The sequence below is a fragment of the Lepus europaeus genome, chromosome 2, assembly GCF_033115175.1.
Source record: "Lepus europaeus isolate LE1 chromosome 2, mLepTim1.pri, whole genome shotgun sequence".
NCBI classification, from domain to species: domain Eukaryota; kingdom Metazoa; phylum Chordata; class Mammalia; order Lagomorpha; family Leporidae; genus Lepus; species Lepus europaeus.
Window position 1 is genome coordinate 51,721,715 of NC_084828.1, and position 25,429 is coordinate 51,747,143.

At 36.7% G+C, this 25,429-nt stretch overlaps 1 protein-coding gene across 1 annotated transcript in view; it reads left to right on the plus strand.

Moving 5' to 3' along the window:
- Window positions 1-25,429, plus strand: part of EPHA6 (EPH receptor A6) — a 1,087,270-nt gene that overhangs the window by 568,029 nt on the left and 493,812 nt on the right. The gene's annotated exons all lie outside the window — the stretch shown is intronic.

The window sequence follows — 25,429 nt, forward strand, 5'->3', positions numbered from 1 at the left end:
CATACTATATATTATATTTTGTAACTTATTTATCTTACATAACTGAAAATGTGTACTCATTTAGCTATTTCTCTTCATATTCACCATAACCATTGTTCTCTTTATTAATTTGGTCTATTTTTTAATTCTACATATGAATGAGATTGTGTAGTGGTTTTCTTTCAGTGTCTGCCATAGGTTACTTCAGATAATGGCCTTCGTATTCATTCAGAAATTGGCCTTTGTGTTCATTCATTGTATTTCTTATAGAATATGAATACGAATATTTACAAATGAATATATACATGTGTGTAAAATTTCTTTCTCCAGTCATCTGTTGATGTTATTTCCACATATTGACTCAATAGCCACTCCTTAAAGTATGCTGCTTAAAATCCCTTCATTTTCTCCTATTTTGACTTTTTACTAGTTTCTTTAAAAAAAAAAAAACTTAAGTGTTTAAAGTGCTAGTTTTCTTTATTCTATTAATATTACAAGCCTATCTGTATAAAAGAATGATGCTACTTTGAATAACTTCATGCTGCATTATTAAACATAAAGATGTATCCAAGACAAAAAGTGACCCTTAAATTTATAACTTATGTTTTATAGACAGTTCTTTCATTTTTGCAAAGATTCCAGAAAATGTATTTTAAATTTTAAATTGAATGGTGACATTACAGATTAGTAAAGAGGTTCCCCAAGGACTAGAAATACTATAAAAATCGAGTTATTTTTCTGCAGATACTGGTTCACTTGAGCCAAATCAAATCTAGACAGGTGGATAAAAAATCTTCATAAGATAACCAGAAAAAGATGGAACATAGCCACCAGTCAGTCCTAGGAACTAATAAAGTGTCCACTGTCGAAGCATCTCTATTTTTTAGTGCCTCAGCACAGTGCAAGATGGAAAGTCAGCCAGCTCAAGTACTAATCTGCAAATGGAGGCTTCTGGGACTATTAAGTCCATGAGGTGTGATGGAGGGAGATCTCCATTCTCACTCATATAAAAGCAACCTCCTCATGGTTTCCAGAGTGTTCATGTGTACCTGCCTCTTGGCAGTGAGGACAACTAGCCACTCTCTGAAAATGCAGACTGAAAGTGGACAGTAGGGGAAAGAAAGGCAAAGAATAAGAAAATGACACCCACCAGAGGCTTTGCCATCTTAAGTATCCCAAAACCCAATTGCCAGGAATTCCTAATGGAGAAAATGCGGAACTATTCCATTTGAGATTGCCAAGCATGTATATGCATGAATTTAATGTTTTCTTTTCTTTGAAAATGTGAGTAAGGGAGTTGGGAAATGGGAAATAGATTCCTTAGCTTCTTGGGGTCAAGGATGTGGTATGACCTAGGCATTATTAACAGCCACTAACTCATGTTGCAGTTAGGCCTAAAACTACTCCTCACTCACATCTTTTTTTTTTTTAAATCATTTATTTATTTGGAAGAGTGAGAGAGAGAGAGAGAGAGAGAAACAGAAAAATCTTCCATCCTCTGGTTCACTCCCCAGATGACCACAATGGCCAGGGCTGAGTCAGGCTGAAGCCAGGAGCTTCTTTCAGATCTTCCACAATGGTGGCAGAGGCCCAAGTACTTGGGCCATCCTCTGCTGCTTTTTCCAGGGAACTGGATTGAAAGTGGTGCAGCGAGGACACATACAGGATGCCATGGGAGGCAGTGGCTTTACCAGCTATGCCACAGTGCCAGCCCCCTAACCCACATCTTGATCACCATTCAATCTTTGTTTCCAGCCATAGCCATAGCCTGGCTAGTAATTAAAAGTCAGATAATGAAAGAAAAACTAATTGAGCCTTTCTGTCTTTTTGTCACTGTTGAAGATGGTTCATCCTCCCTGGAGGATAGTCCTCACCCAGGAATCCCAAGTGCCTTTGTTAAGAAAAGTTCAAAAATGAGTCTAGGGGAACTGTGGGCATATAGCTGATAATGATTCCACCTGAGAGTAGATCTTCTCTAGCCTGGTTTCTACTTTCCCTAAAATTGAAAAAAGATGTGGAGAGAGAGAGAGAAATATGAATGAATCAAAAAGTTTGCCAAGAGTATATATGTAAGGATTATTTTGCAACAAAATAAATTTTTAATTACTTTTATTCCACAAACTTTTGAAGTACCCTCATATACAGCAAGAAATGTTGCAGTAACACAAATAATCTGTTCTGCTAGCAGATAACCAAAGGCTCTTCAGTTATCCATCAGTATCTTTTGGTGACTTCCTGGTCTTGAATACCTCTGGCAGTACTTATAATATGAGCTATTTCCACCATAGTTGAGGACAAGTTGTACACCATGCTTTTATAGGGCAGGTATAACTATTTTAGCTCTGAGGACTCAGCAGTGGGAACCAACTGTCTTTTTTTGTGACAAGATAGGCAACCCTGTGATGTGTCAGATGTATGGAGCTATTCCATTTTTTTAATAGTGCCATTTTGCACAAACACCTAGTAACTCCAAATTCCCTCCATCCGAGGGTGACAGACACGCTGTAGCCCAGTACTGCTCTACAGAGAAACTTGTATCCTTATGGTTCAAAAGTAGTCATTGTAAGAAACTCTGGTCAAAATCCACAAATCTTACTTAATCATGATTAACCATAGTGTGGTTTAACCATGGGTTAGGTGCAAAGTAAAGTTTTACCATGTGTTGACTGCCATGTAGCACTGACATTTTTTATAGTCTGTCTCTGATTTTATATCTGTGTTTGAGATAAGCATCATTCTTGAGAGACCTGTTACATTGCAGTAGGCCAAGCATGGACTATTATTAACTGGGAGCAAGGGCAAGGAGGGGCGGTTAGTTCTCTAAGTACAGAGTTTGCAGATCCAACAATTCAGATCTCCTCTGATCAGCACTACTGTGCTGAACTTCACTAATATGTTGTTTATTCAGGCACTGCTGCATATTCTGAAGGAACAAGAAGGGGAAATACCACTTTTCCTCACCATCAGCATACTCCTCATGAGGCCTATGATTGGGGGTGTTCTTGTCTATTGATATCAGTTACAATTAGGTCCAGGCACTAGACATCCAATTCTCCACGAATGAGACTTGATACAAGAGAACAGGTTTATATAAGATGTCAGATTCTTGAGGAAAGATCAGATATCTGAAGTCTCAAAAGTGCTATCCCAATTTGCAAGTTAGCAGAAGAAGTTTTAAAAGTTAAAGGCAAGTTTGGCAGTGTTTTCAGAGCTATTTCTAGAGTCATTTCTGGTGGTCATCTTGAGGCCACTTAAGTAGAGTCTTCTTTGATATGAAGCTTGGCTGTTTTTTTCTTATCTAAGGGTCTGCCCCTGGAATTCATAGACTAGCATCAGTTGAACAAACAGTGTGATCACTCACAAGATTATCAGTTAGCTCTTGATAATTAGAATATGAAATGGAAGGGAAGGTATACTTTCCTCATTGCATTTGGGTGGCTAGTCCCAAGATTAGATTGTTAAAATGAAAAGGAAGATTATTCAGTATTTTACACCATTACTTAGGATGTTTATTGTCTGGGTATTGCAAGTCAGGCTTTCTGTTCCAGTTCTGAGACTACCATCTTGGTAGGCATTCATTGCCTTATTGCTTAACCAAGAATTTTTGGACCTAATCATTCAGTCTAGGATGGAGGTCACATCCTGTATAAACACAACATACCAATAACATTGCCCATCCAAATAGAGGGATCAAATGCCCCTCACTAAAGGGACCCTAGTACTTTGATATTCCTTTGTCATTTCCCTCATTCCTGTAGAATCTCATAGAAGTTAGGTGCTGGAGGAAGAATCACCTCCAGATTAGAATCATAGGGCCGTTTGGGGGATAATGTGATGCCAAGAAAAACAAACCTTTCCCAAGATGTTTTCTCTAAAGACAAAAATGTAAAAAAAATGGTTGGGTATATTGAGTTTGGGATTGTTCATATGCAGCCTAATCAGCTGTCTAGTATATTTCTACACCTCCTCCAAATTAGTGTTTCCCAACATGCAGGTTTAGTGTTGACACTAACCTAATGAGATCGAGGATACCACCCCAGGGCAGGCTGTTTTTTATGTCCTTTCTTCAGTTAATCTTTGAGTCAGTTGTTTAATTATTCAGTAGTTCCACTGGCCTTTGAGAGATAGTAGGCATGGAAATTCCATTGCATTTCATGAGCATGTATTCGTTGTGTTTCTTGGACCGTTAAAGATGTTCCTTGGTCTGAGTAAAGTCTCATCAACTGTTAAAATTCTATTTTTCAAGGGTAACCATGGTGATGCCAGGATTCACACATCAGACTGCAATGGTAATACCACATACTGTTGGCTTGGGACCAGGGGTCCAATGTTATCAATCTGCCAGATGTAAATGAGTCCCAGTCCTTGGTTAATGTGTCCTAGTTCTCATCTCTGGATGATTTGTATGCATTTATAAGAAACATGAGATTCTGCTATGCCTTTAGTCTTGACATCATCTTGAATCATCCTTGAACATGTCTTTGGTACATTCTTGAATGTGAGGTATATTTCTGTGGCCAGTTTATTTATATATCCACTGAGCACTTGTTATTACCCAATGGATACAAGTTTGATTGGTATGAGAGTTCCATTTATTTGATTTTAAAAGATCCTTTATCATGAGCATCCACATGAATAACACATATTTTCTCTCTTACGAAGCAATCTGCTGCCATAGTCCTTGTTTCCATTCAGGGACTTGCCTTAATAGTCCTGTCATTCAATCACCATATTCTTGATTATATGGTTAGAGCTTTGGCAACAGCCCATGAGTTTGTTGGCAGTGAATTGTAACACAGTGTGGTGTTTGAAGTGGACTACCTGGCAATTACCACAGCATGTAGTTTGACTCATTAATAAGAGTGTTTATCTCCAGTCACAGTTAAAAGATAGCCAATGGCTGGCCAGATGGTTTTGTGACTCAGTGGATAACATCTGTCTTGAGTTTCATGGAGTAATCAATAAGTCACATCATACCACCAGTAGACACATCTTTAAATCTTAGGCCCCAGATAGCTGGAAGAGGGGTAAAAGTATTCCCTACATTTTGCTCAATCTCTTCAGGTAGATTGGCTATTAGTTCATGGATTCTATTGGTCCTTGCTATCGTGATTGGGCCCCATCTTGGAATTTGAGCATTTGATGATTAAACTATGTGACATCCATCCAACTATATTGGCAGGATTTGTAAGCACCTGAGTGAGAAAGGGAAGTTCAGGTAGAACATCACATGTGACACTGCAGACATAAAGTGCGAAGCTGTCAACAATGTCCAATACTAAATAATATATTGCTATTTGAAATGATTATATCTAGTGGATGCTTCAGGCAATTATATGTCAATAATCCAAGAGGATTGTGTAACTCAGTGTCAATTTCTTATTGTTAAAGACTCTGGCCGGCGCCTTGGCTCACTAGGCTAATCCTCTGCCTGAGGCGCCGGCACACCGGGTTCTAGACCCGGTTGGGGCACCGGATTCTGTCCCAGTTGCTCCTCTTCCAGTCAAGCTCTCTGTTATGGCCCAGGAAGACAGTGGAGGATGGCCCAGGTCCTTGGGCCCTGCACCCGCATGGGAGACCAGGAGAAGCACCTGGCTCCTGGCTTCCGATCAGTGCGGTGCGCCGGCTGCAACACGCCAGCTGCAGCAGCCATTGGGGGTTGAACCAACGGAAAAGGAAGACCTTTCTCTCTGTCCCTCTCTCTCACTGTCCACTCTGTCAAAAAAAAAAGAAGACTCTAATCAGAATGCATGAAGTGGACAATTACACTTCCATAGAGCTAGCAAATTCCAAAAATTACATAGTCATTGCATAAACCATAGCTGCTTCTTGTTTTGTTTGTTAAGATGTGATTTGTTTATTCCAAGGGAGAGTAATAGAAGCAGTGATAGAGGGAATTATTTCATCTATTGGTTCACTCCCCAAATGGCCACAACATCCAGGGCTTGGCTAGGCTGAAGCTAAGAGCCTGGAATTTCATCTGGGTTACCCACATGGATGCAGGGGTCCAACTCCTTCAGCATTTCCCACTGCTTTCCCAGGCACAGTAGCAGGGAGCTGGATCAGAAGTGTACCAGCGGGGATCTGAGCCAGATGGGATCCAGACTTGGAGATTGCAGATTAACCCACTGCATCACAGTGCAGGCCTGGCCACAGCTGATTGAATGACATGTTATGCCTGTTTTCCTTAAAGGGCCCTGTTTAAAATGAGTGACTTTGGAGGTCTCATAATGAAACACACCAAGAGAATACCAAGATAGAGCTGTCTCCCGTAACCAAAGAAGCCTTCTAGTTACTGGGACTCTTTTATTAGCAAGTATTTCTAGGGTGAGGGTTTTTTGTTTAACTGTATTTGGGATTTTTTTTTTTAGTTCCTACCTGAGTGTCCCCTAGGGGTAGTATCTGCCAGTGCTTGGCCCTAAACTTTATCTGATTCATAATCCAATGGTATTAGTCTTACTTTCTATTATGCTCTACTACAAGGATATCATTGATGTAACAGGTGACTATCTGGGGGAACTTGGGCTTGATGAAGGTAAAGCCCTATCCACTCATGGCATATTACAGAGGAATTTATGTATTCCTGAGAAAGCTCAATGAAGGTGCATGTGAATACGTTTTGGTCCTAATTTCATGTGAATATGTTTTGGTCCTAACCTTCATCCCAAAAGAGGATTGAGGAAAAATACTCTCTGGTATGGGCTGTCATGGTCTCAGTGATGGGGATTCTATCTGGCATTCCCAGTGTCTAAGGACATTCAACTTGACACAGGTATTTACTAGTCTCAGTGCCCTTGTAGACATTTTGACCAGCCAAACCAGGCTGCTGAACTGTGACAAAGTAGTAGGAGGCACTGCTGATTTCACCAAATTCTGCATTGGAAGAACAGTGTTCTTTTCATCACCAGTGATTTGATGTTCTCCTGGACAGTCCGTTTGACAGGGTGCTGAGTGTGGGCAATTCTGGAGGCAATAGGGAATGCACCCATCCCACCACAATAGCTTGAATCTCTCTTTGTTGCAATGCATAATCTCTTGAGGCAACAATGGTGTTTAGTACTAGTAGTGAATGTCATCAAGATGTCTGTGTCTATTATACACTCAAGTGGTAGCAACGAGTCACTGGCATCAAGATGACCCTGAAGATCCATCCATAAGCACACAGTTATCTAGCTGTCCTGGGTAACTGAGTTCTCCCCCATACCACCCAAAACCTGTACAAGTTGCTAGAATGAGACTCTCTTGGGTGTCCGTGTCTAACAATCCCATAAATATCTGTACTCTTTCTTTCCCCCTTCTACTGGCACTGAATAACAGGACTGCTGGACCTGTCCAGAGATATGGAGACCTTAGTCTCATCCCTATCATTTTTCTTAAAGGGAAGTGAGTTAGAGATAAAAGTTAGGAGGTTCCCCTCCTTACCTGATTTTCCAGACCCATCATCTTCATTATGTGAGCCAAGGTAGCAGCATATTTTTTGCCATTCGTCATTTTCCTTGCTTTAAGCTATGGACAGTAACGCAGTCCTCTATGTTCTTCAAGGCTTGGAACATCTCCTCTTGTTTCTTAATTACACAGATCAAAGCCTTGACCTCTATTCTAGGGGGTCCTCTGTCCTGCATGTTTGACCAGAACATGGAATGTGATCTATCTCAGTTTTATTTATACTTGTTTGAACAACCAAGGCACATTGTAATTTGAGTAAAGTGGGTTCTTTCTCCTTCAGTTGGTTCCCCCATTTATGCCTTGACTATAGTTTCCTGTATTGGGGTGTTCACCTGTCAGGTCCTCTTCTTGCTGAGGCAGAGACTATTGTTATCATTTTCATTTTTCCCCCATTGCCTCTCCATCGAGGGTTGTTGCAATAGAGCTTTTCCACTGCATACCCACAGTCATACCAGGGCAGAGTGGAAAACACAAGGAGGTCATCCACTGAACCTCCCCCTGCCCCGCCCCTGGAATAAAGGTTTTTAGCACTGTTTAGGGACAGGTTAATTTCATCTCTGACATGTCTAGAGACAGAGGCATAAAGCCAAGTATCTACATCTTTAATTCAGAGAGCCTGGGGCCTCCATATAGCTCTACAGGGGGACTTACTCTAGGAAAGTCCTTTGATGTCCCTTATTCCAGCCACTCAGATCAATACTGGCATCAGTTTGTCCTGATCCTGCTGGTTGTCTTGTTTGATGCAGCAAAAAAAATGGGTAGCAGTGAGAAATCAGTGGTTCGATTCCCACAGACTGCATCATTGTACCCCAGACATCTGTTTCTATGAATGATTCTCATCAAACAGATGCCATTCAGGCAGCATGAGACTCACCTGGATTTTGTCCATTTCTGCCTTTTAATTTTTTAATTTATCAGTCAGAGAAAGAACACATTTCAAAAGTTGTTTTGTTTTGTTTTGTTTTGTTTCGTTTTTTCCAGCAATGCCATTAGTGGTTCAGCATTGCCTAAAGTGGGTCTTATTTGAAGCCTGCAAGTCACCAGGCCTGGGAAAAAACTCTCTGCATAGGGGCTTTCTTACTTTCTTCCAGCATCATCTTCAACCTCCAAGACGCCAAGTCACTATTCCTTTTAGGCACTACCCTTTATATCTTGGTCCTCTCACATTGTGTCAGCTAATTCCCAATGGCAGGAAAATTATGTTTTACTCCATGAGACCAGAGAAAGGCTTCCTCAGGGAGCCAGTACCACTCTGGGGAAATTGGATTTACAATTCTTTGCATTTCCAGCATGTCATAATGTGTTCCATTGATGATCCTGCTCACTGCACCAAACTGTTAAGCAAAAACATGGTGCATGGATTGTCAGTTCCAGAGAATGATTGCATTACATGGAGACACAGAAAGATGTTCATTACAACAACACCAAGGAGTAGAAGCCCATGCAATTCTGGTCAACAATAGTTTAGTATCAGTGTCACTAAGAAAAACACAGCTCAGTCTATCACTGGGTAGAGTAGCACTTTACTCACATACCTGAAAAACAGAGCAAGATCAGATCCAGTAGTGGGCTCATGGCCCTCATGGCCAGCAGAGTCCTCCTGGTGGCTGATGCAGTGCAGGAGGCCTACATATGTGTGGGAGCTTCCTGGGTTGCTGCAGAAGGACCCCAGTTCTGACCTTATCCCACTGGAGTCTGAAATCCTGAAAAGCTGGGAATGTTGCTGAGGACCATATGTGCACCTGCTTAGCAGAACACAGGAGTGCACGTTAGTGTAAAACAAGGAAGACATTCCTGCACAAGGCCATAACCAGGCATAGGCTGTGAAGTCCCTCAGGACCTTGATAAAGAAGAGCCCCAGGCCCAAGGCACATTTTTTTCATAGCCCATAAAGGATGAAAGACTGCATGTGTCAGACAACTTTCCCCAACAAGTGTACGTAACTTCTCAGTAGACAGTTTTCGAGCAGTAAGATAATTCCAGCATGACAAGTCATAACAAGAGAGATTATAAATAAGAAAAGCACTAGAAATACATTCTTGTTTTTGCTGTTATCCCCAATATATTCTAATGATATTTGTTTTTAAAAAGAAATAAATGTCATTTAATGCATTGATATTTTTTATGATTTATGAACAAATTTCTTACTGTGGAAATTAGTGAAAAATAACCAAAAAAAAAAAAAAAAACCTCACTTTCTTAGACTCCTGCCCCCAAGACAGTACTATTTTATAAGAAGAAAATACTATTTAACTAGTGTGACTAACTTGTGGGTCTGTTAAACAAAAGGAATAATCGTAAGCATCTTTTGAGTGTTGTCAGGTTGCTCAACTGAAGAAAATGGAGAGCTTGTAAAGCAAACCAGGTCAGGGCAAGGAGAGTGCTAATTAAAATCAGGAAAGACTCATACAGAATGAAAGAACACTTGACAACAAAGTCCAAATCTAGTGACACAATACATAATAGGCAGGAAGCCAAGCAGAGAAATGATGAAAACTGGTTATGATCAAGGTGAAATCAAAGATGGAAGAAGATAGAAGGAGTAAATAACTTTTACTGAAAACTTGAGCAACATTATCACTCCTCAATTTTTGTTATAAGAAAAAGCCAACAGCTATTAGATCAAACAATATCTAATTCACTGTTGTAGTTAATACTATTAAAGAGTAGGAATAATGATCCATGATTTAGATGTTCCAAACATTTTGAAATAATGTAAAAATGAAATTGTAGAATGTTGATCTATATATTGGAAAGGTCACTTTACTGCTAGATTACCTTATCTGTGAAATAAGGATATTTGGAAATAGTATCATCTTAGAAGGATTGTTGTGCATATTAAATGCAGTCACATGAATAAAATTCTTACAACCATCCCTGACACATTGTATGTGCTCAAATAATATTGTTGGTGCTTAGCAAACCTAGCAAACCTTAAAGGTATATATAGCCTATGCAAGAAAACAAAGCTTGAAACTCAATAAGCATAATAAGCATAATATACATTGTAAGATTCCAGATACTTGTGTCAGAGCCTGTACTCTGACATCTGAAAGACCTTTAATTTTTCTTTCTTTTCGTCTTTTTTGTTTGTTTGTTTATTCAGGCCCAGACTTACAGAACATTCAAAACTTTTTCCCATGTTTTTTCTTTGTTAAGTTTTCTTCTTTTTTCGTTTCATTTTAATTGTAATTAATTTTAAAGATTAAACATGATGTGTACATACTAATCTAAGAACATATTGATATTCCCCTCTTCCCACCTTCCTTCCATCCACTCTTTTTTATTTTAGTTTTTGAGATAACATACTTTAAATTTTCATTATAGTAAAAAAAAATATTTCACTGAGTAAGAAGTTTAGCAAGTAAAAGCAAAAAGACCATAGTTTAGTGGGAATATAGACAATGGCTATAAGCAATAATTGAATGTATAAATGACTGTTTCATGCATATACAGGATTTTTGGTCAATTAGTCATTCATAATTTCTTTCAATGAAATACACCAGATAATTGATGGAGTTAATATTTGTCAGTTAATCCTCTGAATATTGGAGCTTTATTTTTTATCATAAGTTTTTATTGATATAATTCAGACATAATCAATATAATTCAGACATGTGGCAATTTTTATGCTATCTTAAAATTAAGTAATCCTCTTCATCAGAGTTGTTTGTAAAGGGAGAGAGAGGTTAGCTGTTATCAGATGACACCAGGTAGGGGTCATTTACAAAAAAGAATTTTACTTACGGTTTATAAAGATGTGTTCTAAATTGCAATAATTAAGAAAGAGAGAGTTGTAAATGTGTGTGATTTGAGGTCATTGCTTTATTAGAATTATCCATTTAAATATAATTAACTTACAGCTTCTTGAGAGAAGCCTGGATCCTATTTGAATTTTTAATTTTTTGCATTCATTTTATATTATTTATATTTTGATTTCTCCTTCTGTTAATAAATTTGGAAAGTCATCATGCTGCAACTTTTTAATTTCCTAATCAAGTATGTGTGTTACCCCGTGAGTCTCCCTGTTTCTATAATTTTGACCTGGAAAAAATTACACAGATAAAAGAACCCTGAATGTGTTAAAATTATAAAGCAAGTGAAATCATCAAAATTATAATATTAATTACATTATTAATATTGTTTCTCTGAGTTAGATTATTCAGTGCTTTCAGTAGACAAGGTACCTTCTCAGAGTATTATTAACTCATGCAATCTTTACAACATGCCCGGGTGTGAACACAGTCTTTAACCTCTTTTCATAGGTGAACAAATTAAGGTGTAAGAAAATTTTTAATCAGCCAGAATTCTGGCAATACCCATATAGCACACCCAAGGGAGATTAACTACAAATAACTTAGTGAGGGCACCGTTTACACTAGTGTAGGCAGGGTTAACAGAACCAACACTGCTTCACTGCGCCAACTCTAGGTGAAGTACCTAGGCACTAACGTAGCTCACAGTCATTGCCATGTGCAGCCTGAAGGAGAAAGGGAAATGAGAAGTCCTACTGGGGGCTGGGGCTTCCACACAGGAGCTGTTACTATAGAGAAACACATCCACAAAAAGATATGGAAAAAAAAAATACTTTGTTAACTGTGACTCTGACTCAATTTTTCTTTTGAAAGGTGTTGGCTACTATATCAATAATACCTCTCTAGAATTGTCCTGCAATCAATCTAATAACTAAATTAGAAAGAACAAAGACTAAAATAAGGAACATGCTGCACTGTCTATTCTGGGACCAATTCTGGGTCAATTTGTACAAAAAAAGAGAACAGTAATAAATTACAAGCTACTGCATGAATCTTTACTGACAGAAAAAAGTGAATAATTAAGAAAATAAGTTTAAAAAGGAATTACAAATTCTTCTGTACCATAGGATATCTTCTAATAAAAACAGAAGAAATGAAGGACTTACAAAGTCACTACTTTGAAATCATCATAGCAGAAGTGTGATATATCAAAGGAAGCATTATTAGTAAATACTAAACCTAGGGAACAGAGTGTTTTGATGAGAAACAAGATATTGATGTGTTCTCAAAGAATATTCTGTATTTGTCCATTAATTTAAAAAATTCACAGCTATAAAATTAATAAAATAGAAAGCACCTTAACAAACACATCATCTCCAATTGGGGAAAATGGGCATCATATGCCCTCAGGTCCAAAAACCCCGAGAAATCAATGTCACTTATCTATTGTCTCAAACAGAAATGCATGACTTAGCTGCATGGTCAAAGGCCTCAAATAAAATTGAGAGCATTAAGTTCAGAAAGCTCAAAAAAAATATACATAAAGATGGAGTAAATAAGGATAAAAAAATTCATTTGAAAACACAAGAAAGATTGACATCAGTTCCATGGCTGATTTTGAAAAAAAAAAAAAAAATACACCAGATAGGACACTGTGCCTCAGCCATTTAAGCCAAAGCTGGTGCCTCCTGCATCACTTAAGAGTGCCATTTTGTGTCCTGATTATTGCATTTCCAATATACTGCTAATGTACATGGGAAGCAGTGGATGATGGCTTACGTACCTGAGTTCTGTCATCCATGTGGGAGACCTAGAAGGAGTTCATGGCTTCTGGATTCATCCTGGCCCAGTCCAGGCTGTTTTGGCCATTTGGAGAGTGAACCAGTGATTGGAACATCTCTTTAACGTTGTAATCAGTAACAGAGGAGAAATATTAAAATCTAAACAGAGGAGAAATATTAAAATCTAAAAATTAAAAATAAAATTAAGGAACCATGCACAAAACTATAGAGATTATAAATTATTACTGATAGTTATTTTTAATAATTATATGTATAAATGTTGAAAAACCTATGATTTTATAGGAAAACCCAATTATCCTTTCAAAGAAAAAGTTAAAGATAGACAAATAAGGCTGTATGAACTTAACAGTATAATCAAAGGCCTAGCAAAAGATAGTGTTTGTGATTTAGGGATCACAGAGTGGAAAAAATTTCCTCCACACCTTGAGCTAAGTTACAATTACAGGAGGATTACTAAAGTAGCATACAGGCAGGTGTTACAGTATAGAAGGTTAAGATACTGCTTGGGACACCTGCATCTCCTAAGGTGTGCCCAGGATGGAGTTCTACTTCCACTTCCCATTCAGATTTCTGCTAATGTGCTTGGGAGATAGCAAATTATGGCCAAAGTACTTGGGTTCCTACCACTTATATGGGAGATATGGATAGAGTTCCTGGCTCCTGTCTTCAGCTTGGCCCAGCCCTGGCTGTTGCAGGCATTTGGAAAGTGAACCAGTAGGTGGAGGATCTTTCAGTCCCCATGTCTTTCTCTCTTTTTCTGTCTTTCAAACAAATTAATGAATTAATAATTTATATAAGTGACATAAAAAGGAATATTTAGAGAATTAGCTTATGAATGTCAGTGCTAATATCATAAATAAAATATGTGCTTCAACCCCACAATACAAAATTATATAGTTAGATAATCAATTATATACCCAAAGGAGAAAAAAATATGACAATGGCAAGTGATGCTCCCACATTACCAGACAAAATTCAGTTGGAATCCAGACTGGTAAACACAGAATTGGAATTTTTTTGGTAAATTATTGACAACATTGAATATGTGAAACCTCCAAAAAGCAGAATAATGCAACATAATTAATAATCTCAAGAAAAATGTCTTAATTTGAATATTATTTTTGAATTTTTATGGAGTTTTCCAGTGAATTCTCCTTGAGTAATAGTTTAAAAGTGATGAACAGAACAAAAAAACTTAGAAATTATTTCACATATTTGCAATGTAACCACTTAGGATTTCCAAAATAATACAACACTCTGTAGTTACTTCTGATATCCTTTGTCAGCCAAGGAATACGAGCATATAGGACAGTTCAATAATTAAACAAATTTGCCATTAAAATTACATTTCTTACAATATTTACAGTAAACACATAGCCTGTTTTCTTATTGAACTTTTGCAATAGGATATATAAAGATTGATAATGCTAGCAAATACTCAGCCAGTCAGCTCTTATATAAACAAAAGATGCTTATGGAAGATTAAATTTTAATAACAAATAAACTATGTATGCTACTATAACCAAACTGCTTTGGTAGATATTTTCCCTATTATTGAGTAGAATATGAGCTTTCTAACTAAAAATCACATATTTTTTAAAAAGCATACAAGTAGGTGAATCTGTATTACAAAAAAAGTGACAAGTTAAAATGAATTTTGAAAATATTTTAGTCCTACTTTTATAACTGGATGTTTGAAATCCAGAATATTATGTTGTGTGCACTAAAATAAGTAACAATAACTCTCTATTAATTATGACAACTATTCATTCAATAATGTAATTGTACCAGTCTTAATGTTACTTTAGTTTATGATTATATAGGCAAAGAAAATGATAGAATGTAGTTTCCAAAACAGTATAAGAAATGATGATTTTATGTTAAATTTGGTCAAACATTCTAATATCTATATATTAAAAATACTATTACATAATGACATTTGGCTATATTATTTATAATAATTTTAAGTGATAAAGATTCTAAATTTTAAGTAACAGAAAAATCATCAGGTTTCAATTCAGTCAACTAGCACCAAACAACAATGCAAATTTGATTGTTTCTGACTTAATATTATAATCTAAACTATAATCTTTACCTGAAAGTGTAATGAATCCCATAATTTTATAATCCTAATCTTCTAATCTTGAAAGTACAATTCGGATCTGGCTGAAGAGCCCATGAGAGTATTTTAGGCATGGAAAGCCAAGACACTCTGAAAAAAAAAAAAAAAAAAAAAGACCTAAATGAAAGATCTCTGTGAGTGAGATCCCAGTGGAAAGAACAGGGCCATCAAAGAAGGAGGTACCTTTCTCTGAAGGGAGGAGAGATCTTCCACTTTGACTATGACCCTGTCTGAATAAGATCGAAGTCGGCGAACTCAAAAGGCTTCCATAGCCTTGGCAACTCATGACTAGAGCCTAGGGAGATTCCTGATGCCATAAACAAGAGTGTCAAATTGTTAAGTCAACAACAGGAGTCATTGTGTACTTACTTCTCATGTGGGATCTGTCCTTAATGGGTTGTCCCATGTGAAGTAATGCTATAACTAGTACTGAAACAGTATTTTACACTTTGTGTTTCTGTGTGGGTGCAAACTGATGAAATCTTTACTTAATATATACTAAATTGATCTTCTGTATATAAAGAGAATTGAAAATGAAGGAGATGGGAGGGGTGCGAGTGAGAGGGAAATTATGGGGGGGAGGAAGCCATTGTAATCCATAAACTGTACTTGGAAATTTATATTTACTAAATAAAAGTTAAAAAAAATAAAAAAAATAAAGTACAATTTTTAAGGAAATCTGGTTATACAGTTTTGTTACTCATTGCTCATCTCAATGCATAATATTTAATAGCTAATACATGTTCAAATGCATATATGCTATGTCAAAATGTGTATCCCTACAATTTTTATTTATTTTATTTCTAAAGATTTATTTTATTTATTTGAGAGGCAGTTATAGAGAGTGGTATATAGAGAGAGGTCTTCCATTCACTGGTTCACTCCCCAAATGGCTGCAAGGACCATGGCTAGGCCAGGCCGAAGCCAGGAGCATCATCTAGGTCTCCCACAAGGATACAGGGACCCAAACATTTTGGCCATCATCCGCTGCTTTTCCAGCTGCATTATCACGGCTCCCATACAGGATCCCAGTGCTGCAGGCAGAGGCTTTAACCCACTGCATCACAGCACCAGCCCCAATTTTTAAATAAACCTGTTTATTCCATGCCATTGTATACTTACATTGCATAAAAGTACAGTCAATACTTCTTTCCAGAGTGTACATTTAATCTTTATTTTACTAGTTTTTAAAATTTGTTGCGGTGCCAGCAACCTGGGTTCTAGTCCCGGTCGGGGCGCCGGATTCTTTCCCGGTTACTCCTCTTCCAGTCCAGCTCTCTGCTGTGGCCCAAGAGTGCAGTGGAGGATGGCCCAGGTCCTTGGGCCCTGCACCCCATGGGAGACCAGGAGGAAGCACCTGGCTCCTGGCTTCAGATCAGCGCAGCGTGCCGGCCTCAGGGGCCATTGCGGGGTGAACCAACGGAAAAAAAAGGAAGACCTTTCTCTCTGTCTCTCTCTCGCTTACTGTCCACTCTGCCTGTCAAAAAAAAAAAAATGTTCCCTTTTGCTTATGTATTTTTAAAAGTCTACATGTTACATTGTAATACTGATTGTTTTTCTTTTTTGCAAGGAGTAATTGGCTTTTTAGTTTAAGGATAGTAGTCTGTCATTTCTGTTCTAATCTTTATTCTTCCAGGAACGTTTTATTTCTCCATTTAAATTTACTTCCCCCTACTCTGTACCCATAATTACTGCTTTACATTTCTTCTTCCATTTCTTTTTTTTGTAGATTTTAATTGTATGCTCTGGATATTATTTCTACTCCTTGACTGAATTGAATTTTCTGAAAACAGCATCTCCAAATATGACACTGCTGACTCTGTACACTAAGGGGACACTTGTTTCTGAAGTGCTAATTCAGCAGTGTGAAGCAGAAATATGAAATAACATGACATGAAAATAGTGATTCATTAAGTTACTGTTAGCTTGGGAGAAAAAAATATACTCAGGGTCATTTGGTTCCTTCCTCAATGAATATAAATATATGAACTTAGTAAACTGGATACCTGGGCAAAAATTTGAAGATATATTTATATTGATGAGGAATAGTAAAGTATTAAACATAGAACACTATCATTCTAGATGAATAGGTATATATTAACTGTGTAATTGCCATCTTTTATTTTAACACTTTTCTGGCTAATGTGATTAGCATTTAAATGGTATTAGAAGTTTTGTCAAAGTTTTTTTTTTTAACTTTTATTTAGTAAATATAAATTTCCAAAGTACAGTATATGGATTACAATGGCTCCCCCCCCATAACTTCCCTCCCACTCGCACCCCTCCCATCTCTGCTCCCTCTCCCATTCCATTCACATCAAGATTCATTTTCAATTCTCTTTATATACAGAAGATCAATTTAGTATATATTAAGTAAAGATTTCATCAGTTTGCACCCACACAGAAACACAAAGTGTAAAATACTGTTTCAGTACTAGTTATAGCATTACTTCACATGGGACAACCCATTAAGGACAGATCCCACATGAGAAGTAAGTACACAGTGACTCCTGTGGTTGACTTAACAATTTGACACTCTTGTTTATGGCATCAGGAATCTCCCTAGGCTCTAGTCATGAGTTGCCGAGGCTATGGAAGCCTTTTGAGTTTGCCGATTTTGATCTTATTGCGACAGGGTCATAGTCAAAAGTTTTTACTACACATGTGTCAAAAATATGCCTAATATATAGGACATTGCCAATCAGTTAGCCATTGCTTGGCAGTCATTGATCTAGAGATATGGTTGAAATCTAGAACACAGATAACCTTCATCTTAAAAGATAATATTAAAAGCCATTAATGATAGTTCAATGCTCCTATTTTGTCCAGTATTATTTATTTAAACAAAAAGCATACATATAATTCAATAATTGTAAAACTTACTGGGTATACAGGATTTTTAGGGTGTGTTTGTGTACCTAACCATGAAAACAGTATATCAAATAATTTTTATTTCAAAATTCTTTGCATCCTTTTTGACACCTTAATGTATGACTTCAGTAGTTATTTTAGAGAAGTTTCAAAGACAATTATAATCTGAATTTACTCCTTTTCCAAATCTCTTGACAGATTTTACATCAAACATAGTATCAGATTTGCATTATCCAATAGTTTAGTGTTTTAGCAAAGCATTTTATTTTCACTCCTGTCATAGTCTCAATATTGAGAATGACAGACCTAAATATGGGTTTGGCCAAGTTTTATGGCTAATTTCTATAAGGAATAACAGGGTTAAGACTTCTATAAATCAATCCTGGTGTGGCTATGATTGCATTTTTCCCAAGCACCTGCAAGTGTTAGATAACAATTATCACTATGATAAAAGAATCACAGCATTTTGTTTCACTCTTAGATGCCAGATTCTAGGAACTAGAGAGAATTTAGTAAATAATTAATTATGGTGTGAAGGCTACAACCTCATTTGGCAGTTCCTTTTTAAAATGAACTGTACTCTTGGGTCTTTCTTTAAATAGTTTTCTTAACCTTGACATTCATCTAAATTGCCTATAATGTGCTAGGAATGCATGATTTAACTTTAATTATCAATTATATAAAAGGCAAATTTCTGTTAATGCAGAAAAAATATAAATTATTTAGTTATCATTTATTATATAGTAATAGATGTGATTATTATTCATGATAATCCACACATGTGTATTGAAATATTTTTGGATTGATTTGCTCTTAATCAATCCAGTTCTCACCAAAGCTCTATAAATGTGAGTTTAACAAGTGAAATATTTTCTCAATGTCTGGAAAGAAAATAATCTTGCATCTACTCATAATAAAAATAGAATCTCATTAGGAATTTTAAATTTAATTTCTGACTTTATTATTCACCTTTGGGAAATCATTGCATCTTCTACCTAGTTATTATGTTGATTTACTTAATACACACCCTTCAACATAGTCAATTGATCTTATAACAATTTTATTAATGCTTACAAAATAGAATGTTTCTGGGAACAAATATTCTACAGATTCTGACTTCAATATTATAAAACAGGAACTTGGTATATAGTCACCCAAACTTCAGTTTGCCTTAAAATCCTTTAAATCACTTTGATAGACAGTTTTCCACTGCTGGTTATAATGGAAATGTGTGTGTGTGTGTGTATGTGTTGTGTTTTTTTGATCCATTAGTTTTTCTTTTTTTTTTATCTTTTAATTATTGAATATAAATTTCCAAAGTGCAGCTTATGGATTACAATGGCTTCCCCCCATAACTTCCCTCCCACCCACAACCCTCCCCTTTCCCACTCTCTCTCCCCTTCCATTCACATCAAGATTCATTTTCAATTCTCTTTATGTACAGAAAATCAGTTTAGTATATATAAAGTAAAGATTTCAACAGTTTGCTCTCATATAGCAACACAAAGTGAAAAATACTGTTGGGGTACCAGGTATAGCATTAAATCACAGTGTACAGCACATTAGGGACAGAGATCCTACGTGATTTTTTTTTAAATTGATTAATTTTCTATGTAATTTCCAATTTAACACCAAGTTTTTTTTTCCATTTTCTATTATATTTTTATACAGGGATCGATTCAGTATATACTAAGTAAAGATTTCATCAGTTTGCACCCACACAGAAATACAAAGTGTAAAATACTGTTTCAGTACTAGCTATAGCATTACTTCACATTGGACAACCCACTAAGGACAGATCCCACATGGGACGTAAGTACACAGTGACTCTTGATGTTGATTTAACAATTCAACACTCTTGTTTATGGTGTCAGTAATCTCCCTAGGCTCTAGTCATGAGTTGCCGAGGCTATGGAAGCCTTTAGGGTTCACTGACTTCGATCTGATTCTGACAGAGTCACAGTCAAAGTGGAAGTTCTCTCCTCCTTTCAGAGAAAGGTACCTCCTACTTTGATGGCCCTGTTCTTTCCACTGGGATCATACTCACTGAGATCTTTCATTTAGGTCTTTTTTTTTTCCCAGAGTGTCTTGGCTTTCCATGCCTAAAATACTCTCATGGGCTCTTCAGCCAGATCCAAATGCCTCAAGGGCTGCTTCTGAGGCCAGAGTGCTATTTAGGACATCTGCCATTCTATGAGTCTGCTGTGTCTCCCACTTCCCATGTTGGATTGCTCTCTCCCATTCTGATTTTATCAGTTAGTATTAGCAGACATTAGTCTTGTTTGTGTGATCCCTTTGACTCTTAGACCTATCAGTGTGGTCAACTGTGAACTGAAATTGATCACATGGATTAGCGAGATGGCATTGGTACATGCCACCTTGATGGGATTGTATTGGAATCCCCTGGCACATTTCTAACTCCATCGTTTGGGGCAAGTCATCTTGAGCATGTCCCCAATTGTACATCTCCTCTTTCTCTTTTTCTCACTCTTATATTTAACCGGGATCAGTTTTCAGTTAAAATTTAAACACCTAAGAATAATTGTGTGTTAATTACAGAGTTCAACCACTAGTACGAGAACAATAAAATACTAAAATGGACAAAGTATTACATTGTACATCAACAGTCAGCACAGGAGCTGATCAAGTCACTGTTTCTCATAGTGTCCATTTCACTTCCACAGGTTTCCCCCTTGGTGCTCAGTTGGTTGTCGCCGATCAGGGAAAACAAATGATATTCGTCTCTTTGGGACTGGCTTAATTCACTCAACATGATGTTTTCCAGATTCCTCCATCTTGTTGCAAATGATGGGGTTTCATTGTTTTTGACTGCTGTATAGTATTCTATAGAGTACATGTCCCATAATTTCTTTATCCAGTCTACTGTTGATGGGCATTTGGGTTGTTTCCAGGTCTTAGCTATTGTGAATTGAGCTGCAATGGACACCTTAGTTTTTCTATTCAATCAAATCTATTAATTATTTAGGTAAGCTTTCCATTTAAAAACTAAGACAATGCTAAGGCTGAGAAAGAACCTGTAATATCAGTAACAATCACAATAGCTACAAATAAATTAAATACTTTGCACTAAATTTAACCAAGGATGTGAGCAATCCATGCAATGATAATTATAAAACATGAAGAAAGAAATAGAAGAATATACACACAAAAAAAGGAAAAACTTTCCATGATCATGTATTGGAAGAATTCATATTTGTGTGCCTATACTACACAAAGCAATTTACGGATTTAATATAGTCCCAAAGGACATTTTTCCCAGATATAGAAAAGCAATGCTAAAATTCATATGGAAACACAAGAGACCCCAAATAGCTAAAACAATAAACAATGAAAGCTAAGCCAGAAGCATACAATACCAGATTTCAAGAGATACTATAGAGAAGTTATAATCAAAACAACGCAGAACTGTCACAAAAATAGACATGTAGACCAATGGAATGGAATAGAAACCCCAGAAATTAATCCATTCATGTACAAGCAACTAACCTTGGAAAAAGGAGCTAAAATCAGTCTCTTGAGAAAGGACAGTCTTTTCAACAAATGGTGCTGGGAAAATTAGATCTTCCCCTGCAGAATAATGAAACAGGACCCCTACCTTACACCTAATACAAAAAGCAATTCAAAATGGATCAAGGACAAAAATCTGCAACTTGATACCATCAAATAGCTAGAGGAAAACACTGGGGAAACTGTCTAAGACATTGACATAAGCAGAGACAATCAAAACAAAAATTGACAAATGGGATTATATCAAGAAGCTTCTGCACTGCAAAGGAAACACTCAAAAAAAGCAACTCACAGAAAGGGAGAAAATATTTTCAAACTATGAAACTAATAAAGGCTGAATATTCAGGATTGATAAAGAGCTCAAGAAACTCAAGAACAATACAACAAATAATTCAGTTAAGCAATGGGCAAATGACATGAATAGATATTTTTCGAAAGATGAAATTCTGATGGCCAACACACATATGAAAACTGCTCAAGACAACTAGAAATAAAATGCAAATAAAAACAACAATGAGGTTTTCACCTCACCCTGATTAGAATAGCTATCATCCAAAATTTAAAAAAAAATAAGTAAATTCTGATGAAAATGGGGGGGGGTGACTTCATACACTGTTGGTCGGAACATAAACTAGTACAACCGTTATGGAAGGCAACATAAAGATTACTCAGAAATGTGACACTAGACCTACCACTCCTGGGAATTTATCCAAGGGAAATGAAATCAGCATATGAAAGAGTCCTCTCAACCCCCTTGTTTATTGCAGCTCAATTCACAATAGCTATGATATGAAATCAACCCATATGCCCCTCAACCACTGACTGGATAAAGAAAATGTGGTATGTATACACTATGGAATACTACTTAGCCATAAAAAGGGGTGAAATCCTGTTTTTTGTTGCAAAATAGATGTAACTGGAAACCATTATGCTCAGTGAAAAGAGCCAGTCTCAAAAAGAAAAATATATATGTTGACCCTGGTTTGTGGTAACTAAAATACAGAGAACAAAAAAAAAAAAAGAAATGTATACGAGTGAAAGTGGTATTTTGAAATTTGGTTATTGTTTGTAGCCCTTGTCTATAGCCTGAGGAACAGTGGTGTTTTTCTACTTACTTCTCATTGAATTTTTTTTTTAATGGAGGGCTAAGTTTGTGATTACAAAATAAACTGAAGGTATATCATTGTAAAATATGAAAAAAAAAACAAAGAAGTGAGGGGAGAGGGTGGAATCATGAGTGGGAGGAAGTAGAGGGTGGGGAGTATTATTATTATTATTTTTCTCTTAAAGCTGCTACACGAAATTTTTCATCTTATATAAGTAAAGTTAAAAAACCACTCAGGTAAGAATAAAAAGGCCAGTTTAGGTTGGAGCCTAACGGGAAAGTATTGCTTTGTGAAGAATGAACACAAAAGGTACTGTGTGTTGGAGTTTTGTTTGCCTTTCAGTTGTAAAGGTTTTTTCAGTTACAAACTTCCCAAGAGGCCTGCATCAGCTGTTTGGGAAGAATAAATGTATATATTTTCTTATTGTTTATTTTTATTAAAAAGGATTTTTTAAAGAGCACCAGATTTCCTCAGCATTAGACCCATTAAAGGGAGGGAGGTCAGAGATGATAAAGAATGTAAAGTATATTTGACTGATTTTATTATGTTTTCCTAGAGTCTGTGTGTATGTGTGTGTGAGTGTGCATTTCTAGTTAAAATGGAATTTTATTTCAGGAATTTTGTTTTCTCCATAATAAGTTACTGAATCACATATATGTTCCTTGAAATCAAAAACAGAAATTATCATTTAACTTTTCTTAGGTTGTGAGTAGAATAGAAAAATAAAGCATTTATTTGACATAATTAATGAGGAACACATGGCCTGTAGGGACTAGCATGGTTGAACTGAACGTAGTCAATAATAGATTACATACTCCTGTTTAATTTATTAGCCACCTGTTTCATTGTTACAGTATAATAGAAAAAGATTAGGATTCTATCTTAATGGATGCAACATTTTCTAGGGACTATTTCAAACCAGATGAAACCCCAAATTAAGTATTAATAAACATTCATAATGTTTGAGAAGATTAGTTATAAATTCATATTTGATATATTCCTTTATTCTCTTTTTCACAATGGCCTTATCTTATAAAAATCTAAAATAAATGGAAAACTATTCCTCAGATACTGGGTTGGTTTATCACCAATATAAAGACATTTACTGTGAAAATTGAAGCTTCATTTTGTCTGCCTGAATTAAAGCCCACTGTGAATTCCAACATATTTGTAACTTGAATGGAGACAAAACGTTCTTTGGGTGTCCTGCATAAAGAACATTGTATTTGTCTTCCACTGCTGGTTGACTTTCATTTAAGACAGTGCTCACACCCCATACCAATTATTCAACAAAGAGCACCTACTATACAGATAATGAACTGTATTTCACTTTCCCACCACAAAACATGAGCACACTCTCTCTACATCTCTCTAGCATGCATCTACCTTGGTAAATCATGGATAAGTTTATGGTAAAATGTGAAATAAATGGTGGAAATGTGGCTAAAACTTCTGATATCCCATTTCACAGTTTTTAACACCAGCAAGACTTCCAGTCTCATCCTAGAGTCAGAATTGCTCAGTGAGGTGCACTCTGGAGTGAATTTGCATTAGCCTGGCCTACTGAAGGGTCAAGGCCCAGAGAAGGGAAGTCAGTATACTTGTAACTGGTTTAGAATTCAGAGCTACCTGCCAGCAGGCTTGAAGCATTACCTGTACTTTGAAGGCATGACAAAAGAAAATTAAAAACAAAACAAAACTGGTAGTGCCATCTCTGCAAATTCACTCTGGGATTTAGGATTTGCCTCATGAGATTCTCAGTATGCTGCCATCCTGTGAGACCCTGAAATGATGGGCTGTCACGGCATGTGGCCTCCCAGCCATCCTAATCAATGTCTGGGAGGGAAACACTCTAGTCCAGCTTTTGAGATTCTAGTGCAAGATTCTGTTGGTGCAAATACTAATTTTAGAAACAGCCACCAGTCCTGGAAATAATCAGTTGTGTATCTTCTCCCATTACTTGGAGATTATCAGATCTTGGCAAGATATATATATATATATTTTAAAGAAAATGACAAATGGTAGCTGGGAAGAACACTTTAACTTATTTTATATTTTCTCTATTTATTCTGCAACCCAAACTGTTCTTCCCTGCTGCTTCTCAAATGCTTACTTGTTGTCCAGAATTCAGTTGAAAAATCACCATGAATTCAGCATACTAACAAGATTTAATTATTACTCGCTTATTTAATATCCATCAATTTATTTAACGGATTGTTATCATTATGTGACAATTTTAAACTGCTTTTCAAATATAGACTCATTTATTTCACATAGCAATACTGTGATATACATATCATTTTTCACATATTGTAAATAAGGGAACAAAACTAGAGAAAGAAGAGCTTTTCCATCATGGCCAAACAGCTTGTAAGTGTTAGAACCAGGTTTCAAAACCAGGCACTCTGGCTCCAGAGAATGTGCTCTGGGCCATTTGGATTTGTTACTCTTTTTTAAAGATTTATTATTTATTTGAACAATAGAGAGAGGCAGAGGGAGGGAAGAAGGGAAGGAGGGCAGGAGAGAGCGAGAGCGAGAGAGAGAGAGAGAATATCTTCCATCTGCCAGGGTGCTCCCCAAATGGCTACAATGACCAGAGCTGGGCCTGACTGAAGCCAGCAGCTAGGAACTTCATCTAGGTCTCCCTTGTGGTTTAGGGGCCCAAGTATTTGGCCCATCTTCCACTGTTTTCCCATATGCATTAGTAGGGACAAGAACCCATGCCCACGTAGGATGCCAGCATCTCTGGTGGAGACTTTACCTGCTATGGCACAATGTCAACCCCTGATCTGATACTCTTCTCTGTTTATTAATTTGACA